This window comes from Cetorhinus maximus, chromosome 6 (genome assembly GCF_964194155.1).
Source record: "Cetorhinus maximus chromosome 6, sCetMax3.hap1.1, whole genome shotgun sequence".
Lineage (NCBI taxonomy): Eukaryota > Metazoa > Chordata > Chondrichthyes > Lamniformes > Cetorhinidae > Cetorhinus > Cetorhinus maximus.
In genome coordinates, this window is record NC_135884.1 from 56,868,868 (window position 1) to 56,894,411 (window position 25,544).

Below are 25,544 nucleotides of genomic sequence, written 5' to 3' on the forward strand. Positions count from 1 at the left end.
CTCATTTCTGCACTACTTACCAGCTGGTGAGCTCCTGAGAAGGAGGCCATGCAAAGGTCTGGACTGTGTGGGGTCAAAGTGTAATATATGCCTTGGCTTGATTTAATGACTGAGATGGTAAGACCATTCAAGGAAAGACCAACAAAGCTATATGATGGCCAACACTAAATTGTTTACAAGGGCATTTAAGAGAAGCTCAGGAGAAGCAGGTTTGCCTGAGTGACTCATGTACCTCCCTAGGACGCATCAGCCTGCTCTGACAGTGGCCGCTCAGGGGGATTACCATTGTCCACCTGGTCTTCAGGCCCCTCCAAACCTTTCTCCTCCTCGGAGCAGGAGGAGGGTGCCCACATAAAGAGGCCCTCAGCCTCCAAAACTTATTTCCTCTGGAGAAGCAGGTTGTGCAGAACACAACACATGACCATGATAGACGAGACCCTTGTTGGGCATATTAAAGGGTCCTTCCAGATCTGTCCAGGCAACTGAACCGCTTTTTCAGAAGGGATCTGGCCTGCTCAATGGTTGTTCTTGTTGACACATGATAGCAGTTGTAGCTGTCCTCTACCTCTGAGCTGGGATTCCACACATGGGTTCGGAGCCATATCTTCAGTAGAGCCCTTTGTCAGCCAGTACCCACCCATAAAGGTGCTCAGGCAGACTGAAAAGCTGGGGCACCTGGCCATTCTCAGAATGAAACAGTTGTTACAGCTTCCCAGGGTCCTTCCTCACAACTGAAGGTCCACCAGATGGTCACAAACCAGTTGTACATTGCGTGAGGGAAACCCTTCCCATTGACACTTGGCTGCTATGCGGGAGCTCTGATGGCCACATGGCTGCAATCAATTACCCCCTGCAGCTGGGGGAATCCAGCAATGGCCCAGACTCCAACAGCTCTCTTGACCTGACTGGCTGGATTGGTGCAAAAGTGTATGTATTGGTTAGCCCGCTTGTACATGTCATTCATGCAGCGATAGGCTGCAGAATGGGATGTCCCACAGGTGTCTCCAGAGGATCCCTGGAATGATCCTGAGATATGAGAGTTAAGCACCACAGTAACTATCATTGCTTCAGGCAATGGGTGGCCAGCAAATTCCATTAGACCCTGACCAGCATAACACACAGCTCTGTGACAGGCTCCCTGGACAGAAACCATTGTTGTTAACACTGATGCTCTGAAATCTCCAGGAAGCAGAGCCTTTATAGCCCTTTTGGCTGGGTAGCCCCTTCTGTGGTCATGAGCCTGGTGTGTGGCCCTCTGCATCCTCCCCTTCTACGTCCCCATTCACTGTTGAGTCACCTGCTGCTCTGAATCTTGCAGCTTCACTCCCTCTGGCTCCTTCTCTCATTCTCCTCTTCACTGGAGGATACAAAATCTGAGTGCATGAGGCCCGTTGTTAACTGAAGTGCTCGCATCTCAAAGCCTATCAACCCTTAACTCTGAATGCATGAATTGCACGTCAGAGAGATCCGACTTGTATTCTGCCCCCGATGTGTGTGAACACTTTGCAGAACCTCCAGCTATTGACTCCTGTGTTTTACTGCTTCTTGACCTCACTGTGTTGCAATGCTGCTATTCTTAATGAATTGTACCTCCAACTACCGTTGTGCTCCTGCCATCCTATAACTGATGAGGCCCTGTAGCTCTGTGCTTCCCATGCATCCCTGGTAAGATTTGAAAGGTTCCTTGAATCTGCAATTAATTGGGCTGTTAACAATTTCCTGCCTTCCACCACCAAGCACACTCTCAACCCACGGCCTGAACTCCTCTGCGAAGCTTAAACAGCGATAGGAACACGTCAGGCTTCCACTCCGTCACAATTGCCTGCCATTTTACTGGTCCACCTGCCTCTCGGCTCATCACCGAGAGCCAGCAAAATCCCACCCATGCAAACTTTTAGCTGAGGTTAATTAATAGCTATCAGGAATGCGAGCTCACAACCAGGTCACACACGATCCTGACTTGGAGCTATATCGCCATTCCTTCACTGTTGCTAGTTCAGAATCCTGAAAATCCTTTCCTAGCAGCACTGGGAATTCCTTCACCAAATGGAATGTAGCAGTTAAAGAAGGCAGCTCACCGCCACCTTCTTCTCAAGGGCAATTAGGGATGAGCAATAAATGCTGACCTAGCCAGTGTTGCCCACATCCCATGAATGGATAAACAAATGGATCCGGTTAGTCCCACTTCCCTGCTTTTTATCAATGGATATTTGATTGAAGAGTTACAATTCTAACCAAACATTAATTGTCCTATTTCTTTACCATTTTAGGTCTGATATCAGGATATTCTTTTTCACACTAAATGTGATTAATCAGATAGAAAATTCCAGCCAAAAACCCCAGAATCATCTTAAGAAACAATTGAAAGCTACAATTAGGGGTGAGGGATGAAAGAAGGTCAGCTTAAATTATCTCTTCATTCATTATTATTTGTGATCTGCTTACTGAACAGATGTGCTAGTGGGTCGGCTGTTTTTTTCAAATGATGCCATGGGATCTTTTACATCCACTCGAGAGTGTGTAGATTGTGCCTTGTTTTCATGTCTCATCCAAAAGCCATACTGACAATGTCAGCTGACATTATGTGCTCAGGCCTTTGGAGTGTGGCTTGAAGCTGTAACATTCTGGGTAGAATTTAGTGATTTCTCCTGAGGCGTGTTTGGTGACAGAGACATTTAATCAGGCAGGAAGGTGTGAGGTAGGGTTCATGTTGCCTTCCCTCCTCTGCCCCAATTGAGCCGACGGTGGGAGGCCCATGGAAGGCCTTCCCTCCCTGCTGCCAATTAAGGCCTTTAAGTGGGCAATTAATGCCCACTTAAGGATCTCATCCCACGACCACTGGTATTCACCCAGCGCCGGACAGGGAACTTGCCATGCGGGAAACACAAAAAGCAAACCCTGTTGGACTTGCTTGTGGACTCCCAGGCTTGGAGGGGCTGGTGGTCCTGCATTGTCAGATTTGTTAAGAGCTACCCCCATGTCTTTTCTGTTGATCCCACCTCCCCCCACCCATGACCCTCACACCCTATTCCCCCTGCCGCCATTATTCACCTATATTCTAGGTCTCTCAGTGATCCGAGGCCTCAAGAGGGTGCATTACCTGCAAGAGCCACCACCTCCCCAGTGGCGCTGCGGAGCAACGTGCAGCTGCCAGCCTCTGATGGGCCAGCAGCTCTCAGGGGGCTGGATTCCTGCCCTCGGGGTCCTTGATCCTGGGGAAGACCCATCGGTGTCCAGTTAATGTGACGGGTCTTCCTGAAAAAGGCAACGCAGGGACCTCACCAGCTCTCCAGCTTGTGGGTGACACCCCTGTCACCTACATTAAATACGACCCTCTGACACAGGCATTGAGCCAAGGCTGACATACAGTCACTTGTCTTCATTTGCTACATTTGTTTCTCCATACGGATATATTTCTTAAAATGTTAAACTCCTTTCTATTGTCAACAGTCCAAGTTCCATTGAAAGGAACCCTTCTACATTATGGAAAGTTTCAATCAATAATCTGTGTCCATACTTTAAGACTTACAAAAAAACATATTTATAATTCTTTTACATATTTCAACCTATCTAATTTTTGTGTGCAAGAAATTTTGACATGAAAGTCAGCCCTTATAACCACCTGTAAGTCAGTAATTTACAGGAGGCACTGAAGATGATTTCTTATACCTGGCACCCCCATAACCTGCTGTGCCCAAGCTTCAAGTCTGCACAGGTCTCAACTCCTGGAACACAGCTACTCCAGATGGAGGTTACCAGCCTCGAGAAATATTGGTTCCTTCTATCAACAGATGGTTCAGGTTTTGAACCAGGTTAATTCTTTTAAGTAAGGAAACAATGTCCATTTAATAGGAATTTACACATGAGAGGATGCAACAAATACAAATAAACTCAATGCATGTTCTCCTAATAGAAATAATGTTAAATGTTCCACAGGTGGAAATTCTCATTTTTGTGGTAAATCAGAAAGTGAAAAGGACTCCAAATGACATTCACTAAACTCCTAAACAATGCAAAGAAAATGGTATTTCCATGCTTGAGCCCATACAATGAATTGCTGATGATGAATGGTGCTTCACTTTGGTTCTGTAACCTTAAAATAACAAGCACAATAGCCATAATACCATCTATAAATTGAATATCAAAAGCCTTTCTCAATTAATACCTGTGTCATTTCTACATGTGAAGCTTGTTTGATGTGCCGTAAGTGGTAAAGTTGTGAGTGAGTCTAAGTTGAATTTCTAAGTGGAGACTATTAAACTATTATATGGGGTGCATGCTTTGTACCAATTGGCATCCTTTTCTCCTGTCATTGTCATTTAAAAAAAAATCTCTGACTACTTGAGCTCAGCTTGTTGTCTATCATTTTGCTGTCTGACAATTGCTACACCGAATATGCTGAAATTCTGTTATTGTCACTTTCAACTTGCCAAGGAAGGGGCTGTGGATTCACAGCGGTGGGATCTTATACCAAATTCACACCTTTTGTTCAGTAAACACCAAAAATGAAACATTTTACTGTAAAATTACTAACACGTTTTACTGCAACTGCTAGCTGGGGCTTTTGTGACATTGTCAGGTGAGAAGGAACTGTGAGAGCTGGTATCAGGGCAATGTGCCAAAAACTTAATGCGTTGACAGATATGAATAATTTGTTGTGTCAAATTGACAATAGGAATGGTACGGCAGTAGAATGCACAATGTGCTCGAGCTTGTATGTGCTGTGCCAAAGGATGGTGGGTTATAAGTTTACATCTGGGGGGGGTTGGTGGCCTAGTGGTAATGTCACTGGGCTAGCATTCTAGATGTACAGGCTAATTCTCTGGGGACTTGGGTTTAAATCCCACGATGGCAGCTGGTGGAATTTAAGTTTGGTTCATAAAATCTGGATTTGATAGGTAGCCTCAGTAATGGTGACCATGAAACTATCACTGATTATCATAAAAACCAATCTCTCATTCTCTAATGCCCTTTGGGGAAGGAACTCTTTCATCCTTTTCCAGACTGGCCTATATGTGACTCCAGAACCAAAGCGATGTGGTTGACTCTTCACTAAATTCTGAAGTGGCCTAGCAAGCCTCTCAGTTCAAGGGGAGTTGAGAGTGGGCAGCAAATGCTGGCCTTGCCAGCGATGCCCACATTCCATAAAATAAAAAAAAAGTCTGAGGCACCTAAACATGTCTGTGAGGAACGTTGCTGAAATTTCCTAACAAGAATTATCTGCAGGATAGTAGGAATATGAAATGATATCTATAATGTGCCTTTCACATCCTCAGGATGTTTCAAAGTACTTCAGTCAATAAAGTAAGTTTTTTGACATGTTGTTTTGTAGACAAACACAACATTCAGTTTTCACACAGCAAGATGCCACAGACAGTAAATAATAAAAAGTAACCAGTTAAAGATGTTTTGGTTATTGGGTGAATATTGACTGTGGTACCTAGAACATCATTTTCTTTTTGAATATAACGATGGGATCTTTCCTGTATCCCTGCAGAGGCATCAACATCACAACTGAAAGACAGTCTGCAGAATTTTCCCCTCGGCAATTTGGGGACAGTGCCCACTCGCCGAGGGGAAAATGACGCGGGATGATGTCGGGAGGAACCCCCGACGTCATCCTGGTCCATTTAAATCTTCAGGAAGACGGGCGGACAGCGAAATAAGCTGTCCGCCCGCTGACCTGTCAATGGCCAACTGAGGCCATTGACAGGATAATTAACCTTGTTAAAGACCCTGCCCGTCCAAGCTTAAGGCTGGCGGGCAGGCCAGGAGCCCCAGCGGGCTCCAGATTATTCATGAAACTTCATCCACTGGCGGGATGAAGTTTCATGTTCGTTTTTTAAAAATTTTATAAACTTTATGTGTTTCTTATTAACATGTCCCATCTCGTGTGACATTGTCACATGAGGGAGACATGTTAATAATTTTAATATTTCTCTATTTTTTGACTTTTCTTACCCATCAGTAAACTCCCTGAGATAGCACTTTGCCTCAGGGAGCAGTGCGCTCTTTTCCACGCATGCGCGAAAGAGCGCACTTTGACAGATGGGGAATCGCTTCACCCCCCACCGCACAGGAAGCGCATAGCGCATCCTGTCGGGCAGGCCGCTGGGTGGGTCTTAATTGGCCCGCCCACTCAAAATGGCGGCGGGCCCTGTTTCGATGGCGGGGTTTGGCTGCCCGCCCGTTGCCGAACCGGTGGGGCCTGCTCGCCCACCAAGGGCAAAAAGTATCTCTGACAATGTGGCAAGCCCTCAGTGTTGAACTGAAGGTTTGACCTAGATTATGTTCTTCAATACTGGATTGGGACTTGAACCCACAGCTCTCTGGTTTGGAGATGAGATTGCTAGCATTGAGAAAATCCTGACACAAAAAGGGGTTAATGTTTCCAATAAAATATCAAGGAAAGTAATTTCATTCATCAGTGCACTAATATTCAAAGATCTAGGTTCTAGGTACAAATAATCTATTTGTGCATTAGATGTGTCTTACTTTGAACAAGTCCAAAAATTATTCTGTATTTCAAACAATAACTTGTTACAACCAGGTGAGAACTGGTGCAAGGAGTGCCCCTTTTTTCCCACTCCCCGGTCATAGGGTTTTTTGAAATTCATAGGGATGAATGTGCCAAATCAGTGTAAGTACTTAGCTATTTAAATGCTGATTGCAAAGAATTCAGCCTGACAGGCTTTTTTGAGCTCAGACAAGTAAGGGGTTAGTTTTTATTGTGTTAAAAACACACAAAGTTGAAGATTGTAAAGTATTAAAAAAGATAAACACATGTCCCAACCATCGCAACACACACACACATAACCACACAAAGCATGTAGAAATACAAGTTACAGAGTAAAGCAGGTTAACTTTTGGCCATATTAAGATTCAATGATAAAAGACAAAGAGTGAAAAAGACAAAGAGTTATAAGAATTCACTCTTTATGAGTCCTTTGCTGTTGTTCGTGGCTGAGTGAGTTCTTAAAGCTGTAGTCCTTCAGTATTTCTCCTGGAAAGGCTGCTTTGGAATTAGAAGTCTCCTTTGGAATTTCTCTGTCTGCTGTCCACAGTATGATATAGCAGGCAGGGTTCATTTTAGTTGAGAGAGAGAGAGAGAGAGAGAGGCAAGTAGCTATTTTGCTGCCTACAGATGTTCCTTCTCTAGACTGCTGCAAAGCTAGCAGGGTTTTTGGAAAAAAAGTCTTTCAAAAATCAATGTTTTATTCATGTAACGACTGGCCATTCATACACGATGGAAAACAGTTGATAATCTATTCATGTTAACGAAGGATATTCAAATGGACAGATAATGGTCCTTAGCACATGCCTTGTGCATAATCAGTTTCATGAGTTCTCCTTTGAAACGTGGTAGACCTGGAGACGAAAGTCTGAGGCATTATTATCCTTGCTGTTTTGGGGTAAGTCCTGACAAAGGCATGTGTGACATTCCACAAGGATATGGTCTATGTATGTTCATTGTAATCCACCTTCAAGAAGCTTCCAGAAGATTAGGCAACTTGCAGTCCCAAATATTAGGTGACCTATCGTAGTCATTCTAAATCAATGTTTTTAACAGTTTGTTTTCAACAGTTGCAACAGTCTTTTTTTTTTAAAGAAGTTCCATATGTGAGTTCTTTTTTTAAATTTATTCATTCATGGGATGCGGGTGTCACTGTCTAGGCCAGCAGCTATTGTCCATCCCTAATTGCCCTTGAGTATGTGGTGGTGAGCTAGCTGCCTTCTTGGACCCTTGCAGTCCATATGGTGTAAGCACATCAATGGCACTGTTAGGGAGGGAGTTTCAGGATTTTGACCCAGCAACAGTGAACGAATGGCGATATATTTCCAAGTAAGGATGATGTGTGACTTGGAAGGGAACTTCCAGGTGGTGTTCCTATGTGTCTTCAGCCCTTGTCCTTCTAGATGGTAGTGGTCGTGGGTTTTAAAGATGCTGTCAAAGGAGCCTTGGTGAGTTCCTGCAGTGGATCTTGTAGATGGTACACGCTGCAGCCACTGTGCATCGGTCATGGAGAGAGTGAATGTTTGTGGATAGGGTATCAATCAAGTGGGCTGTTTTGTTCTGGATGGTGTTTAGCTTCTTGAGTGTTGTTGGAGCTGCACTCATCCAGGCAAGTGGAGAGTATTCCATCACACTCACTCCTGACTTATGCCTTGGACAGGCTTTGGGGAGTCAGGTAGTGAGTTACTCATCACAGGATTCCTGGCCTCTGACTTGCCCTTTTGCCACAGTATTTATATGGCTAGCCCAGTTCAGTTTATGGTGAATGGTAACCCCCAGGATGTTGATAGTGGGGGATTCAGTGATGGTAATGTGATTGAATGTCAAGGGACAATGGTTAGATTCTCTCTTGTTGGAGATGGTCATTGCCTGGCACTTCATGTGGCACACATGTTACTTGCCATTTGTCAGCCCAAGCCTGGGCATTGTCCAGGTCTTGCTGCATTTGCTTATGGACCACTTCAGTATCTGAGGAGTTGTGAATGGTGCTGAACATCCCCACTTCTGGCTTTATGATGGAAGGAAGGTCAGTGATGAAGCTGCTGAAGATGGTGGGGCTGAGAACATTACCCTGAGGAACTCCTGCAGTGATGCCCTGGAACTGAGATGATTGACCTCCAACAACCACAACCATCTTCCTTTTTGCTAGGTATGACTCCAAACAGCTGAGACTTTTCCCCCTGATTCTCTATGACTCCAGTTTTATGAAGGCTTCTTAATGCCACACTCAGTCAAATGCTACCTTGATTTCAAGGGCAATCACTCTCACCTCACCTCTGGAGCTCAGCTCTTTTGTCCACCTTTGAACCAAGTCTATAATAAGGTCAGGCGCGAAGTGGCCCTGACGGAACCCAAACTGGTCGTCATGAGCAGGTTATTGCTAAGCAAGTGATGCTTGATAGCACTGTTGATGACCCCTTCCATTACTTTACTGGTGATCGAGAGTAGACTGATGGGGTGGTAATTGGCCTGGTTGCATTTGTCCTGCTTTTTCACAATGTTGGGTAGATGCCAGTGTTGTAGCTGTACTGGAACAGCTTGGCTAGGTACATGGCAGGTCTTCAGTATTATTGTCAGAATATTGTCCGGGCCCATAGTCTTTGCCGTATCCAGTGACTTTCTCCTGTTGGAACTGATTTTCGCTTGGCACTCATATAGCATGAACGTTACTTGCCACTTGTCAGCCCAAGCCTGAATGTTGTCCAGGTCTTGCTGCATTTGAACATGGACTGCTCAGAATCTGAGGAGTTGTGAGTGGTGCTGAACATTGTGCAATCATCAGCGAACATCCCCACTTCTGACCTAATGATGGAAGCAAAGTCATTAATGGAGGAGCTGAAGATGGTTGGGCCTCTAGGACACTACCCTAAGGAACTCATGCAGCGATGTCCTGGGAGTGAGATGATTGGTCTTCAACAACTGCAACCATCTTCCTTTGTGCTAGATGTGATTCCAGCCAGTGGAGAGTTTTCCCCCTGATTCCCATTGACTTCAGTTTTGCTATAAGGCTCCTTGGTGGCACACTCAGTCAAACGCTGCTTTGATGTCAAGGGCAGTCACTCTCATCTCACCTCTGGAGTTCAGCTCTTTTGTCCGTATTTGAACCAAGGCTGTAATGAGGTCAGGAGCTGAGTCATCCCGGCAGAACGCCAACAGAGAGTCATGAGCAGGTTATTGCTAAGCAAGTGCCACTTGATAGCACCGTTAATGTCCCCTTCCATTACTTTACTGATGATCGAGAGTAGACTGATGGTGCCATGTTGGATTTGTCTTACTTTTTCTGTACGGGACATACCTGGGCAATTTTCCACACTGGGTGGATGCGGTTTTATAGCTGTACTAGAACAACTTAGGGACGTAGCAGTTCTGGAGCACATGCATCCAGTACTATTGCCGGAATATTGTCAGTGCTCATAGCCTTTGCAGTATCCAGTGCCTTCAGCCGGGTCTTGATATCACATGGAGTGAATCAAATTGGCTGAAGACTGGCATCTGTAATGCTGGGGACCTCCAGAGGAGGCTGAGATGGATCATCCACTCGGCACTTCTGGTTGAAGATTGTTGCAAATGCTTCAGCCTTATCTTTTGCACTGATGTGCTGGGCTCCTCCATCATTGAGATTTGGGATATTTGTGGAGCCTCCTCCACCATTCACGACTGGATGCAGGGGAAGGACTGCAGAGTGTAGATCCGATCTATTGGTTGTGGAATTGTTTAGCTCAGTCTATTGCACACTGCTTACGCTGTTTGACATACAAGTCATCCTGAGCTGTAGCTTTACCAGGTTGACACCTCATTTTTTGTATGCTTGGGCTGCTACTGGCATGCTGTCCTCCACTCTTCATTGAAGCAGAATTGACCCCCTGGCTTGGTGGTAATGGCAGAGTCAGGGATATGCCAGGCCATGAGGTTACTGATTATGTTCGAGTACAATTCTGCTGCTACTAATGACCCACAGTGCCTCATGAATGCCCAGTCTTGAGTTGCCAGATCTGTTCGAAATCTATCTCATTTAGCACAGTGGTAGCACCACACATGATGGATGGTATCCTCAATGTGAAGATGGGACTTTGTCTCCACAAGGGCCTTGCGGTGGTCACTCTTATGTCTCCTATCCATGACAATGCTGTCATGGACACATGCATCTGCAGCAGGCAGATTGGGGAGGATGAGGTCAAGTATGTTTTTCCCTCTTGTTGTTTCCCTCACCACTTACACAGACTCAGTATAGCAGCTATGTTCTTTAGGACTTGGCCAGCTTGGTCAGTAGTGGTGCTACCGGGTCACTCTTGGTGATAGACATTGAAGTCTCCACCCAGAGTACATTCTGCACCCTTGCCACCCTTGGTGCTTCTTCCAAGTGGTATTCAACATGGAGGAGTACTGGCTTATCATCTGAGGTGGGGAATTGGGGGGGCTTAATCAGGAGGTTTCCTTGCCCATGATTGATCTGATGCCATGAGGCTTCATGGGGTCCAGAGTTGGTGTTGAGAACTACCAGGACAAAAATATCCCAACTGTATACCACTGTGCCACCACCTCTGCTGGGTCTTGTCCTGCTGGTGGAACAGGACACACCCAAGGATGGTGATGGTGGTGTCTGGTACACTAACTGTAAGGTATAACTCTAAGTATGACTATGTCAGGCTATTGTTTGACTAGATTGTGAGAGAGCTCTCCCAATTTTGGCACAGGCCCCCAGATGTTAGTAAGGAGGACTTTGCAGAGTCAACAGAGCTGAGTTTGCCATTGTCGTTTCTGGTCCCTAAGTCAATGCCAAGTGGTCCATCTTGTTTCATTCCTTATAGACTTCATAGTGGTTTGATACAACTGAGTGGCTTGCTAGGCCATTTCAATGGGCATTTAAGAGTCAACACATTACTGTGGAACTGAAGTCACATGTAGGCCAGACCAGGTTAGGATGGCAGATTTCCTTCCCCCAGGGACGTTAGTGAACCAGTTGGTTTTTTAATGACAATTGGCAGTGGTTTCACAGTTATCATTAGACTTTTAATTCCAGCTTTTCATTGGATTCAAATTCCACCATCTGCATCCGGGTCCACAGAGCATTACCCTGGGACTCTGGATTACTAGTGCAGTGACAATACCACTATCACACAGCCTCCTCAGATGATATTGAAATTTAACGTTTGACATCAACACACCTCGGTACCAAACTGGAGCTATAAAATATTGCTGATGTCATTTTGAATTCCGCAGGATGGTGGATAACTGTATCCTAGGCTTCTGATTATGACGTTTCGAAAAATAATATATGTAATCTTGAAAAATACAATATTGCAATATGCCATTGTTGTAACGGAATGGTATTGTTGTGACCTGTGGCAGGATTTGATTGGATTAGGTTGCAAAAATCATAAAACTTGGTGTCAGATTTATTTCAAACATTCTTTTTTTTCTCCTTCTTTGTTACAAGACCCAAGAGGTCTCTTATCCTTGTGGAGACCTATTTCAGGTAAAGCGAAATGGTATCAAATTCTGTGAAACATAAAACAAATAACTCCTCATAACTACATCAAAGCAGTTATTTAATTTTAAATGGCAGCCCAAAGATAATGAGAGCCTTGTGGTTAAAAATAATTCACAGCAAGTATTGAATGATCTCACATTATTTTAACTTCTCAGCACTTACACACTTGTCAATGACTATTATTTATTATTTCCGAAAATCTGTTAAAAATAAACTGGACTGGTATTAGATCTAAAGCAGATCTCTGGATAATCAGCTTTTCTTTCTGACAGCTATTAATTGTTTAAAATGTTTCCACGTCTGGGTGGAGGCAATATCATTCCCAGTGGGCTCACGTGCACAGTACACAATTACCCTCCATATTTTCATTAATTATCTGGTTGTATCACTCAGGGACAGTACAGTAACAATGTAGCTTTCCCACATTTGACTTGACTGAAGAGTGCTTTTGTGATGACAGTGAATTAAAAATGGGAAAATTCTTCAGTTTCTAACACTATCATCCATTACACTAAGCAATTCCCAAGCAAGGAAGGAATCTGTAGCTAACCTGGGTATGGGACAACAAATTTAAATCTGCCGTTTGGTTAATATTTGCAGGATCTATCTTGAGTTGTCATTCGGGTTGTTTGCCATTGAAAAGTCTAATAGTCCAATGAAAACAAAACAACTTGCATTGATTTCCTTCTTCCATGCTGCAAATCTCTCTGATTCTATGATTACTCATTTTATTGTAGAAAGACGTCCCTAACTACTCCACGAAGGTGTAGGGAAAAATAATAGGTGCCAAGAAGGAGAAATTAGGATGGGAATCAAAAAGAATGGCCAAGGTGTTGGGCTACAAGAGAGATAATGGGGTAGAAAGACAGAAGTTGGAGGTTTGGTGGCGAGGCAGACTGTCTCAGTGACTGAAAGTATGCTTCCAATGGTGGTCCAAAGGAAGGCAGGATGGTCACGAGGCCAGAATCAGGGGATAGAAGTGAAAGAGGCTACAGAGACTGGGAGCAGCAAAGCATAAAGGGGTTTGAACTTGAAGAGGAGAATTTTAAACTTTAGGCATCGAGGAAGCAGAAGCCAATAAAAGTCAGCAAAGATGGACAAAATAAATTTGATGCATGATTTGCATTGCAGAGTTTTGGAGGAGGCTAAGTTTATAATTGGTGGAGGAAGCATGGTTGGCTGGGACCCCATTGGAACATTTGAGTTAGCAGCTGACAATTGTATGAATGAAGGTTTTGACAACAGATCACGGGGCTAGGTTATTATAGGGATGGAGATAGGCTGAGTTTGTGAAGCTGAGGGTATGGACTTAAATTCAGCTCAAGGTCAAACAGGATGCCAAGGTTGTGAACAGTCAGTTCAGCCGATGACAGTGGGCGGAGAGGGAAATGGATTGAGTGGTGAGGGTTCAAAGTTTGCTTACACCAAAGGTAATGGGATGACTAAATAAGTGATAATGTAGCCTCACCTCTGCTTTACAGAAAATGGGCCTGTTTCAAAGATTAGTCCTAGAATGTTTCTTAGGTTTTTCTCTGTTACATACAAGTCTTTAATATTTCCTGTAGGGTCTCTTCAGTCTTGGTTAAGGTTTGAAACTTGAAATGGGGGAAGAAAAAAACTACTTAACGTGACAATTGGAGGTTTGGTTCCACCAATTTGATTGGATAGTTTAGATTTGCCTATCAATCTGGTCAGATTTTCAAACAGCTGTTCAATTTCAGACAGGGTAAGGACAGAACATTTACAAAGCTGTTTCAATATGCTGCTCACATAGTGACTGAAGTTCACCTGTTTTCATTTTGTAACTACCTTGATGCTAGTTTGAGAGGATTCAGGTTGAAAAGAAGAAAATTCTAAGAAAACTGGTGCCAGCAATCATATAATCATTTCTTTCTTGGTGCATATATTGAAACAGGAATCAATGTCATGAGTTTTTTTTCCCCCTGGCTAGTGTTAAGTCTATTACCTGCATGATATCATTCTAGCTGCTGATCACTGGTTTATTTTGCATAAGTACCAGATGGAAGTGATTGGCTGGCAGTGACCTCGTGGTGGTAGCCATGGTAATGATCACAAAACTTCTCTCCAATCCCTATGTCATTTGTACTTAAGTCAGACAACAGCCAAAAGCAGAGCGGGTAAACCCAGCAGTTGCTTGACAAACTGGATCTCTATTGCTGCCAGAACAGGGTAAGCTGGGCAGCTTCTAATTCTAATAGGACCAGATCTGAGGTAAACTTTGCTTTTCTGATGTAAAAGCATTTGGTCGAACTAGTGTAGATGGCCTGTTGGTTCAGTGTTAGAGCAACTGGCTGAGAAATTTATTGAAACCTTTTACGAGCATAAAGCGGCACGTTGGTGTCCATATACTAGGCTGCATGCATGTGCCCAATCATTGTCGGAAATGCAGTGCTATCCATATTGACTACAGGTGTAGGGCTCTTTGCGTATACCTTGAGGGAAAGCTAAACTGGTTAATGAAGGAGGAAGCAATAGAAGGATATATGCATAGGGTGTGATGCAACAAGATGGGAGGTAGCATAAACACCAGCACAGACTGTTGAGCTGAATGTTCTGTTTCTGTACTGTACATTCTAAGTTATGCTATACCTAAAAATAGCCATAATTCCTTCACTACAGCCCCAAAGACCATTGCTGGCCCCTCCCAATTATGTTCCCACCTCCACCCCCATCCATATCTGACACTGGTAGCAGCCCAAAATTTATATCTGCTTTGACAGCAAGTTAATAGGAGTTATGCAGCAGGTGTCTAGAGCTCATTGGAATAATTTGAAGTCCTTCAACAGTATCTTCTAAACCTGCAACTTCTACCATCTAGAAGGAAGAGGGCAGCATGGGAACATCACCACCTGCAAGTTCCCCTCCAAGTCACTCACCATGCTGACTTGGAAATATATCGCTGTTCCTTCACTGTCGCTGGGTCAAAATCCTGGAACTTGCTTCCTAACAGCACTGTGGGTGTACCTACAACACATGGACTGCAGCAGTTCAAGAAGGCAGCTCAGCACCACCTTCAAGGGCAACTAGGGATGGGCAATAAATGCTGGCCCAGCCAGTGACACCCAAATTCTTTGAATGAATTAAAAAAGAATGAGGTTTGAAGCCCAGTATTGAGCTTTTTTTGGTGCACAGGTTGCTTCAGTTTTATAATTCAAAAGGATACTGCAGAGTGCCTGTTGTAGTGGAGTTCTTGTGCTTTTATTGATAGTAGAATTTCAGTTTAAAGAGATTTCCTTTCCACTTTGCAGTAAATTATTAAATAAAACAGGTTCATATGTGAAGAGTTGAAATGAGGATCCCTCATTAGTCATTTTTTTTTGCTTTATTTGACTTCAGGTTAACCCTTGATGGTATAGTATTTGCAACAAAAGTAATCAGCCTTAATTTATGGTTGCATTCTAAAATTGTGAACATGCATTCATTCTAGGTCTTAAAAATTTATGACCCTTTTTCTGCTTCTTCACTGGCAAACTGTAAAGTTGTAATGAGATTTGGTTGTATTAAATTCCTTGCACAAAGCTGTGCAGAAAAAAATGCCCAACACATAATTCTTTTTGCTACATCCCATCAGCTTTGCTTGAACAATGACCTAGCATGGTAAATGTGTGATTTAACAAATGACTTGCAGTCACTGATGAGATATAATCTGCTAGAATCTGTTATTGCAGAAAAATTTAGGTTATTTATGTACAAACCCTTGGAGGATAGCAACATTTCAGAACCAAGCTCTCAAATTTATAAAGGATGCTGTCCACAGAGAGTGCAATGTAAAAAAACTCTTGCCACAAGCTGTCTGTCCTCTAAACCATAAGAGACAGCAACAAGAGAAGTGCAAGTAATATGAATGCACCTTTGCCTTGAAAATATTTAATGTGGTATTAATATATAAATGTTTAATCTGTTAAAATTAATGAATTAATAACTCCATTAAAATACCAGAGTAGGGAATTTTATAAGATGTATCAATAATTTGTGCACAGTTATTGCACAATACGTGCATTCCTCCAACAGAATCCTGCCCACCCACCTCAGCAAGGCATCTTTTCTGTGTTCTGTTTTCTATGTGGCATTGTTCCCCAAGACTATTGCTCTTTTCTCTCACCCGTTATTCAGCTTTTAGGAAGTTGACATTTAATGCCATTCACATCTCCTGCCCTTCCATTTGCTAGATGATGCATTGAGTTCTGTTTATTCTTTTGAATAATTAGGCCTATTGTCCATCCAACAGTGCAACCTCCATGCAGTTGGGTTTTTACCACAGCCTGTCGGGTCATAAGCCAAATCTGCATTATGGTCTCTCCAAATACTCGTGAAAATGTTTTCACAAATATATTGGAGAGCATCAAACTAGTTTAGTCATTGGCAACCACCCAGAGGAGCCTTTTTAATCATGATTAATGACGGACTTCAGCCAATAGAAAAATGAAATTAGTTAATTTCTGTGTTTGTGCACACCTTTGTGAATGATTGCTGATCCTACTTCATTTTTCTAATTGCTTTTATAACCTCGCAACACATTGTCAGAATAATCTACCTTTGCAGCATCTCATTTACTTCAATGGTGATTCACTTTAAGGGCTCTTTCCTTACACTTAACATTTCCTCGCCTGGCAGTTCGCATTAACTGGATGCTGCTCTGTGGAATTACCACAGGCAGGCTCCAGCTTCAGTCTATTTATGACTTTAGCTTCACGGGCAAAGAAATCATTGGCAATTTAATTAAATAGGTCAATATATTCAAAACCTCCTTGAACATAAGCAGAACTACAAGTGAAGAAGTTAGAAAGCAGCTTAGTGCCAAAGGATTTTTTATCTTGTGTAATTTATTAGTGAATGTTCAATGCATTTGTTGAGTTCTTTTTCTCCCAATTGACTGAAGGGGATGAGTATTGCATTTAGTATCTAGTTAATTTTCTACCGAGTATATTAGATTAGCACCTACCAAAACAACCTCTTCACAATATAACAGCAAACTGCGCTGGAGACCTTTCAAGTTCCAGTCGGCTAAGATGAAATAATGAAGCGGAAAGTAGCTCTGAGTAAGAGGTCTCCGGTGGGTTGACAAATAACGGTGTTGAGGAATTTGAAACATTAACAAGTATTTTGATAGAAAGTAGAACTCTTTATGAATTATGATGCATGGAAAGGGAACGAAGCAGAATCCATTATTAATAATTATCAGCTGCATTCAAATTGTCCTCCCTTTGTTCCCGCTTAAAATGATGTGATTTACAGCTTTTAAGGCACAAGCAAGGTAACAATGAAATGTTCCAGGCCAAAGAAATTCCTGTCATTATTGATGTTTAATATGTTTATTCAGCAAAGAATGGGACTTGTTAAAGTCTTAATTTGATCAAAATCATAATTAATGGATTACAAGGTATTATTTCCTAAAATACAACAGTGACCACATTTCAAAAGTACTTAATTAGATATAAAACATTTTGGGAAGTCCTGTGGTCATGAAAGGCATTATATAAAATGTATTTTTTATTTTTACTGTATTAAATTTTGGTTTATTATACCAAAAGCCCTTAAGCATGATTTGGAATGAAATGAACAGTAAGAACCATAGCCTATAGCTGGAGAGAACCAACCTAAGTTGTTTGCATTGGTAAATAACACTGAGTTAATTTTGTTTCTTGTGCACTTGTGTAAATACTGCCAGGATCCAAGCCATCAAGAAACCTGAAATAAAAACCAGAAAATGCTGAAACCTCTCAGTGGGTCAAAAACATCTGGAGAGAAACAAAGTTAGTATTTTAGGTCAATGAATTAGAAAAGGCAAGAGATGTAACAGAGCTTAAACAAGCTAGGCAAGAAAAGGAGGGAGGGGTGAAAAGAACAAAAGGGAAGGTTTGTGATAGGTTGGAAGACAGGAAAGATTAAATAACAAAAGGGATGATGGTGCAAGGCAAAATGGCATCGTAATGGCATGACTAAAGGAATAAAGATGAGTTTAGAGGAGGTGTAAATAAAATAGCAGAATCATTATCGAATTGCTGTCCGAGAAAATGCTGAGATTATGACCTGAAGTTGTTGAGTGCAATGTTGAGTCTAGAAGGTTGTAAAGTGTCCACCTGAAAGATGAGGTGCTTCATTGAACATCATTGGAACAGCATAAAAAACCAAAGACAAGGAGATCACAGTGGGCGTGGAGCAGAAGTTTAAAATGACAGGGGACTGGAATCTTGGTCACACTTGCAGACTGAACAAAAATGTTTCACAAAGCGATCACCCAATCTGCATTTAGTTCTCAATGTCAGGAGACCATTTACACCTCCCCTTAATTCATCTCTTTTTCCTTACCCTTGCCATTACCACCCCCTTTTGCCTTGCACACTCATCCCTTCTGTTATTTAATCTTTCCTGTCTTCCACCCTATCACATTACACTAAATCGAAAGAAGTCCGAGTAAATCACTGAGTGAAATTTTCGGTTCTAGAGATTAAGTCCGGTGGCATGAGCGGAAGTCAGGATGATTTCTGCTGGACAGCAGGGCAGCTGAACACACAAGATCTTGCACTGTTTAGCTGCTTAATTATGCTCTGCGAAGAGCACATCAAATCTGTGGTAGGGCGGACAGGATGTGGCCCACCCTGCCATTACCTCATAGGCTCCAATGTCCGGGCACCATATTTAAATGTTCACTCTGTTCCTTCACTACCCCACCCACCCCAAGTCCTTCCTCGGTCTCACCCCTCCCCTGTGCCCAGCTTCTGCTAGAGGCAGCTGATATCTCAGTGATGGTGTGAAAGGAAGGCAAAAGCAGTGTCTACTGACCTCAAAGTCCAGGAAGAAGTCTACCTCGCCACTTATGTACAGTCGTAAAAGTGAATGTTCTAACTTCCCGCTGGTGGGGAGCCTAATTTGGAGAGGGATCAAGATTCCAGTGTGTTGGCCTTTGGCATTAATGAGATGCAAATGGACTGCTAACACAGCTCCCCGGGACACTTCACCCACCTTTAAGGCACCGTGAAGGTTGGGGGAACAGGATTCCAAACTAATTTCCTGCCATTGGGAAACTGATTTTTGAATCACGTCAAATCTTGCTCCCCCACCTGCCATAATTTGCACAGCTGGTGGGAGCGCAAGATTCCACCAACATTTCCACCTGGAAGGAGTGATGGAGGCTCTGAGAAGGGTGGATGTAAAAGGACAGGTGTTGTATCTCTTGTGCTTGCATGGGATGGTGCTATGGGAAGGGAAGGGGAGGTGGTGTTAGGGATGACAGGAACATGGACCAAGGAGCCTTTGGTCCCTTTGGAATGCTAAAAGAGGGGAAGATGTTTGGTGGTGGCATCACACAAGAGCTGGTGGAAATGGTGGAGGGTCATATGTTTAATATGAAGGCTAGTTGGATGGAGGGTAGGAACAATGAGAACCCAATCATGGATCTAGTGGAGGGAAGGGGTTAGAGCAGAAATGGGATGAATTTGGTCAATGGCCCTGTCAATCATGGTGGAGGGAGCCTCAGTTGAGGAAATAGGAAGTGGAGGTAGAAGGAAGTGCAGTCATGGTTTTGGTCTTGTATCTGGCAATTGTAGTCCTGGACTTACTGATGAGGCTGGATGTGTTACTGTTAGAAAACTCTATCTTTTATTCAGCATTATGCTAACTATTTACAAGGTCATCTCTATACAATGCTCTGCATAGAACTAGCTCTCACCATGCTCTGTTATCATGTGATCTTACATCACTGATGATGTGGGCTATATATTTGCATATTCAACATTAACCCTTTATACTACAATGGTAGCTGTGGGAGTCAATGGACTTATGTCGACAGCTTATCCTAGAAATGTAAATAGAGAAGTTGAGGAAATTATGTCAAAAATGGACCATGCGAAGGAGAGGGAAGGGTGTAAATTGGAAGCAACATTCAGATCAATAATTTCAGGTTATAACCATTACCCCCATTGTTTTGGATAGCAGCTGTTGGTAACTCTCTTGCTATTGCCATTTACACTCCCCTGTTTCTAGTCCTATTACTATCCCTTTTTGCATTGCACCATCATCCTTTTTGTCATTTAATCTCTTCTGCCTTCCATTCTATTACACAGCTCCTTTTTGTTCTGTCCTTTCTCTGACTTTATTATTGATTGAAACCTGTTATATTTCTAACGTTTTCCTATTCTGATGAAAGTTTATCAACTACAAACATTAACTGTTGCTCTCTTCTTAGATGCTGCCAGACCTGCTCGGTGTTCCCTGTATTTTTTGTTATAATACAAATTGATTTTCTTGTGTGAAATATGCAGGAGTTTTCTGAACACACCGATCAGGTTTCAGGGGAAATGTATTTAAATAACATCTATAAGTTATGTAAGTTCAATACTCAAAGGCAACATCATGACTGTGAAGGAGGCTGGATGTGCAGAATAAAGATTTGATGAATGCAAATAACCAAGGAAGCAAGTGGTCCACCACACAGTTTTTGAGCCTGAGCTTTTCCCCCAAGATCTTTTTAATCCCATTTTGTCATTAAATATTGAGAAGTTCACAGAACATACAGGGTCTTCCACAGTTTGGGGAAATTGTTCATTTGGGACTCATGATCAGAGCTTTTCCAGCATTTTCTGTTTTTAATCTCATGATCAGAATCTGCTTTCCAGTGTTTGGTGGATGCAATGAAGTAAAATCACCAGTCTCTGCCGTACATTAAATAATTCACAGTCTCCACTTACTCACGCGATATCTTAGATGGGACAAAAAGCAAATTGTGAGTACCGGCAAGTTGAAATTACACAAAAGTACACAGCAGAGTTGTTAGACGAGACAGGTTCATGTTTTCGGTATTAATGCTTTGGTAGAACTCCTGTTTCTCCTGTGACCAGCTGTCTCCTGTCAGAGCACGTACATAGCTCTTTATTTTGTTTAACTCATCAGGTAAGCAGAAAGCTTGACTGGAATTGTAATCAGGTACAATTTGTTGTTTATTTCTTTTGCAATTTAACACAAAATAAATCAGAAGTTGAAAAGAAATGATCAATATTGTGTTTTCATTGCAGCTTTACCATTTGATCAAATAATATTCATAAAAGATTGTCATTTCATACCTCCAACATGCAATATAAAAAAGTATTCATTTGGTGTTGATCAAAGCTATCAATTTGCCACAATTTTGGAAAATTGATTAGGCAGTCCAATTTCAGTCCTACAATAAATTTGGATGTCACAAATATTTGCACTAATACAAACAGTGATAAATACCAGAGTTGCATTGCCTCAAAGAATACACGTTGGTCTCCACATGTCAATTTAATAATCAACTTATGAAAGCATAATTCATAGATTTTTCAAAATGTGAAGGGAGTTATTTTAGTCAATGAATGAAATCGATGGTAGTTGGTGCCGTGCTAATGATAAGCCCCTAAGTCTAGGTTTACCACACAATTTTGGTACTAATTAGTGATTGCCATAATTTGAATTTACTTGGAATTGCAGATATTTGAAGGTTGAAGGCCTGACTCCCAACGTCTCAACATGGTTCTGCCCCACACCTCCACTAGGTCTGGAGTGCTGGCTGGCACACAGCAGTGAGTTTCAGGATGACTCGAAGAGGGTTACACAGGTTTTCATGTGGCACTGGAGGTCCTAGTGGTGGAGATCCAGAGGAGGAGGGCTGCCCTGTATCCACAGAGGGAAGGATTCCACCTTGCCCTTCTTGCACCCCTATTCCTCCTCTGTGTGGCAGCTGGGGCTGTTAGGTCTCTTGCTCTCCTCTCATTCTATGTCCAGACCACTAGGGGCCCTGAGCTGAATGCTCATGAGCAAGCATTCTCTTTCCCCTGGTGACTTCTATGAGATGGAGTAGGACAAAACTTACTTTTTTTCGATAAATACCTCAGAGAATTTCTGGAATAAATGCTGTTCTAGTGTTGGCAAAGTCTTGACAAAGTATCCCAGAAAGACTCCCAATGTGTTTTAGAGATCCTCTTCACAGCTCCAGCAACAATGAACATGTAATGGTGAGTATCCCTTTAAGTAGCTCTTGAAATTGACATCAACACCTTGTTTACTCACAAATTGCTGATTGTTATTAGGAGGAATTAACTGAAGCGCTAGCCACCAAAATGCTGTGCTGCCTCTTTAATAAGCACCCGCAGGCATTTTAAGTGGCAATCAGCTGTTTAATGAGCCTCTGGGTGGCTGTTCCTAACATTGGCTTCAACTCCTTTGCCAAGATTCGAAACATCGACTCTTTTCTTCTCCGCCGATGCTGCCAGACCTGAGTTTTTCCAGGTAATTCTGTTTTTGTTGTGCTAAATATGGGCTAAACTGGCATTTCCACTTAAGACCCCATTTTGGGCACCTTGGACATTTGTTAGCATCTAAAATGTCTCAAGAAAATCACCCGCCCCCCGCCACCGGCCCCACCTCCCCTGCCCAAAAAGTCTTACCTGTTCTTACATCTCTGCCTCTGTAGAATCAAAGATTCAGAGAATAGCACAGCACAGAAGGAGGCCATTTGGCTCATTAATTTCATGCTGGCTCTTTCAAAGAGAAATCCAGTTAGTTACACTCCCACACTTTCTCCAAATCCATCCATATTTTTTTCTTTCAGGTGTTTATCCAATTCCCCTTTGAACACAATGATTGAATCAATTTCCACTAGCTATGCAGCATCAAATTCCAAATCTTAGCCACTTGTTGTGGAAATAACTTTTTTTCCCCTCCTATTCCCCCTGGTTCTTTTGCCAATCACCTTCAATCTGTGCCCTCTGGTTATTGACCCTCCAGCCTCTGTAAACAGTGGGTGCAAATTTTGTTACATAGTGCTTTCGGCACTACAGGTGCTGTTTTGATTCCAAAATGGTGTTTGCACCAACACGCATACTTCTGGCGTGGGCTTTACCAAACAGTGTTTTGGTTAGATTGTTAGTGTGGATGTTGGAGTATGTGCCAGATGTATCCAGATTAGACAGATTGTAATGTCAGGCAATATGGGATGCTGATTTGACTCTAGTGGTGCCATTCTCAACCTCAGCACTCCAGCTAATGCCCTCTCTCTTTTTCTCAAGCAGCTGAACATGTGTTGAGAAGGAGGGAGAACCCCTGAGCAGTATTATTTAAAGGGATCATTGACTGCTTTCAGGTTAGTTCCTGACTGACTGCCACTGGCCCTTGCTGCATTAGTAGGAGTGTTTAGTGGTTTGTACTGTCATTTAAATTTGGTGACAAGGAGTGGTGCAGCATTTGGCAAAAACCTTGGTTCTTCCTTCTGGTCAGACCTGTTGCTCTCAGTCATGGGTGCTGTAGTTTACATCCCCTTTGGTCTGCAACATGGCCAGGAGAATGAGGAGGGGTGGTACAGAGGAGGACAAACTTCTCAAAGAGAGAGGGGGGGGGTGGTGGTGTCGAGCAGGAGAAAGACTCTCAGAAGGAGACCGTATCCACCCAAGGTCTTCAGGGAACAATTCTCTTACCTCAAAACTCAGCAAGAAATATTGTATCCAGCATTTCGGAGATGTTCACAGAAATCTGCCACCTTTTGTAGATGGACCTGTAGACTCAGCAGAGCCAGTGGCTGTGACGGTTATGGTGGCCATGAACTTTCATGCATAGGCTCCTTCTAGGCTGGAGCAGGTGAAATCCCCAACATGCCACAGTTCACTGTCCATTTTGTATAAGGGAAGTGAGCGATGCTCCATATGCAAAGACAGAGGAATACATGGTATTCCCAGGGTCAGCGAGAAGCAGGTAGAGCATTTACATGGCTTCACCAGAATGGTAGACCTCCCCATGGCGCAGGGTGCCATTGTCTGAACACACATCACTTTGCAGGTACTGCAGCAAATTCAGGGTGTACTAAAACTGACAAGGGTTCCACTCCCTCATTGTCCAGTTGTGTGTCTGACCATACTTGGCACACCATCCAGGTCAATGCCTGCTATCATGGAAGCAAGTTCACTGTAACAGTAGCTTTTTGGTCACCACAAGAAAGCAGAGGGTGGCAACAGGGTGACAAGGCTTATCTGCTGACCACTTGGCTCATGATTCCAGTGTGCAGTCAATGGACTGTTGGTAGAATGCATATAATGAGAGCCTTGCTATTACATGAGGTGTTAGTGATCAGATCACTGGGGCACTTATGCAATGCTTCTACTGCTTGGATCACACTAGAGGAGACCCAGAGCATGTGTCACTATTCATGTGGTCCTGCACAACCTCACTATCATGAGGGCGAGATCCTTGCCTCCATGTATACAGTGAGCAGCTGAGGGGGAGGAAGCAACAAACCCACCCTCTTTTTGGCCGGGGTGTCTGTGATTGGCTCACCTGACTATAATACCAATGAACGCAACCCCGATTTCCTAATTACCAATAATCCCACACCTTCCCTTCCCTCTGATACTGACCATCACAGCATCCTTTGCGCCGCAATGCTGAAATAAAATCCATCACAAAACAAATATTCTAAACCAATTTAATCAATCGAAGCATCTAATATTGCAAACAAAAGTCAACTTATCATCCTGTGCATTCCCTTATTGCCTGTCTTCCATGTACCTTTGCCTGCAGTAGCTGAAGCATAGGTGTGGTAAAGTGGAGTGCTATGTCCCTTTAAGAGAATGTCGTTAACTGATCACGTGACTGTAGCAACCAATCGTTACACAGCGTGGGCTACTTGGGTAACTAAGTCTAGAGCTGGAGGTGATTGAAGAAGCACACATGGCGTTAGTGTTCTGTTCTTAGTTCCAATAAACTACCAGTGTTTGTTCAGTTTATCAGTCTCTCTGTCTATATTGTTTCAAGCACCAACTAATGTGTTAATATCAAGGCCGCAGCTAGTGTTCGCCAGACAAAGTGAATCTGACAACCTAAAACATAAAAATAGATGTTGGAAAGCTGCTGACTTTCAATGGAGGAGATTGCAGATGGCCTTGAACAATGGTCTCATGCAATTCTGGCTCTAGAAGGCCCAGCTTTGGACTGCACCATCATGGACAGCAGCAGTCTGAGCTGGCTGGCTGACAGGCTACTGCAGAGGCAGTGACAGTGGTTGGCGGAGGAATTTTGTCATCCTGAGATAGGATAGCATATTCGTGCTCCACAATGTCGCTGTCACTCCCCTGGGAGAACTTCAGCAGTTCCAACAATCTGTTGGTGGACAGGTGACTGGATTGCTGAGAGTCTCTGCAATTCCTTTGATCACTGGTAACTGTAGCCATGAAGGCAGCAGTCTGAGCCTTCATGGCAGCCATCTGAGATTTCATAACTTCATTCTAAGTTTTCACTGCAACACTCGGACATTAGGTGGTTTCTGCTTGTAATGCAATGGAAACTGGGACATCAGACATTGCACCATGATTGGGCCAGCGAGTGTGGAAATGGAGTGGCCACCCTTCTCACACTGGAAAGGATGAGCTCCAAACTCTATGCAAACCGATCGGGTGAGGTTGGTGCCAGGGTCCTCCATGCACCTTGGCAGTAACGGCAGACTTTCTGACAGGCCTGCAAATACAGCAAGAATTCTGGGTGCATATCTGTCAACCTTTTTCTGTACACCACCTC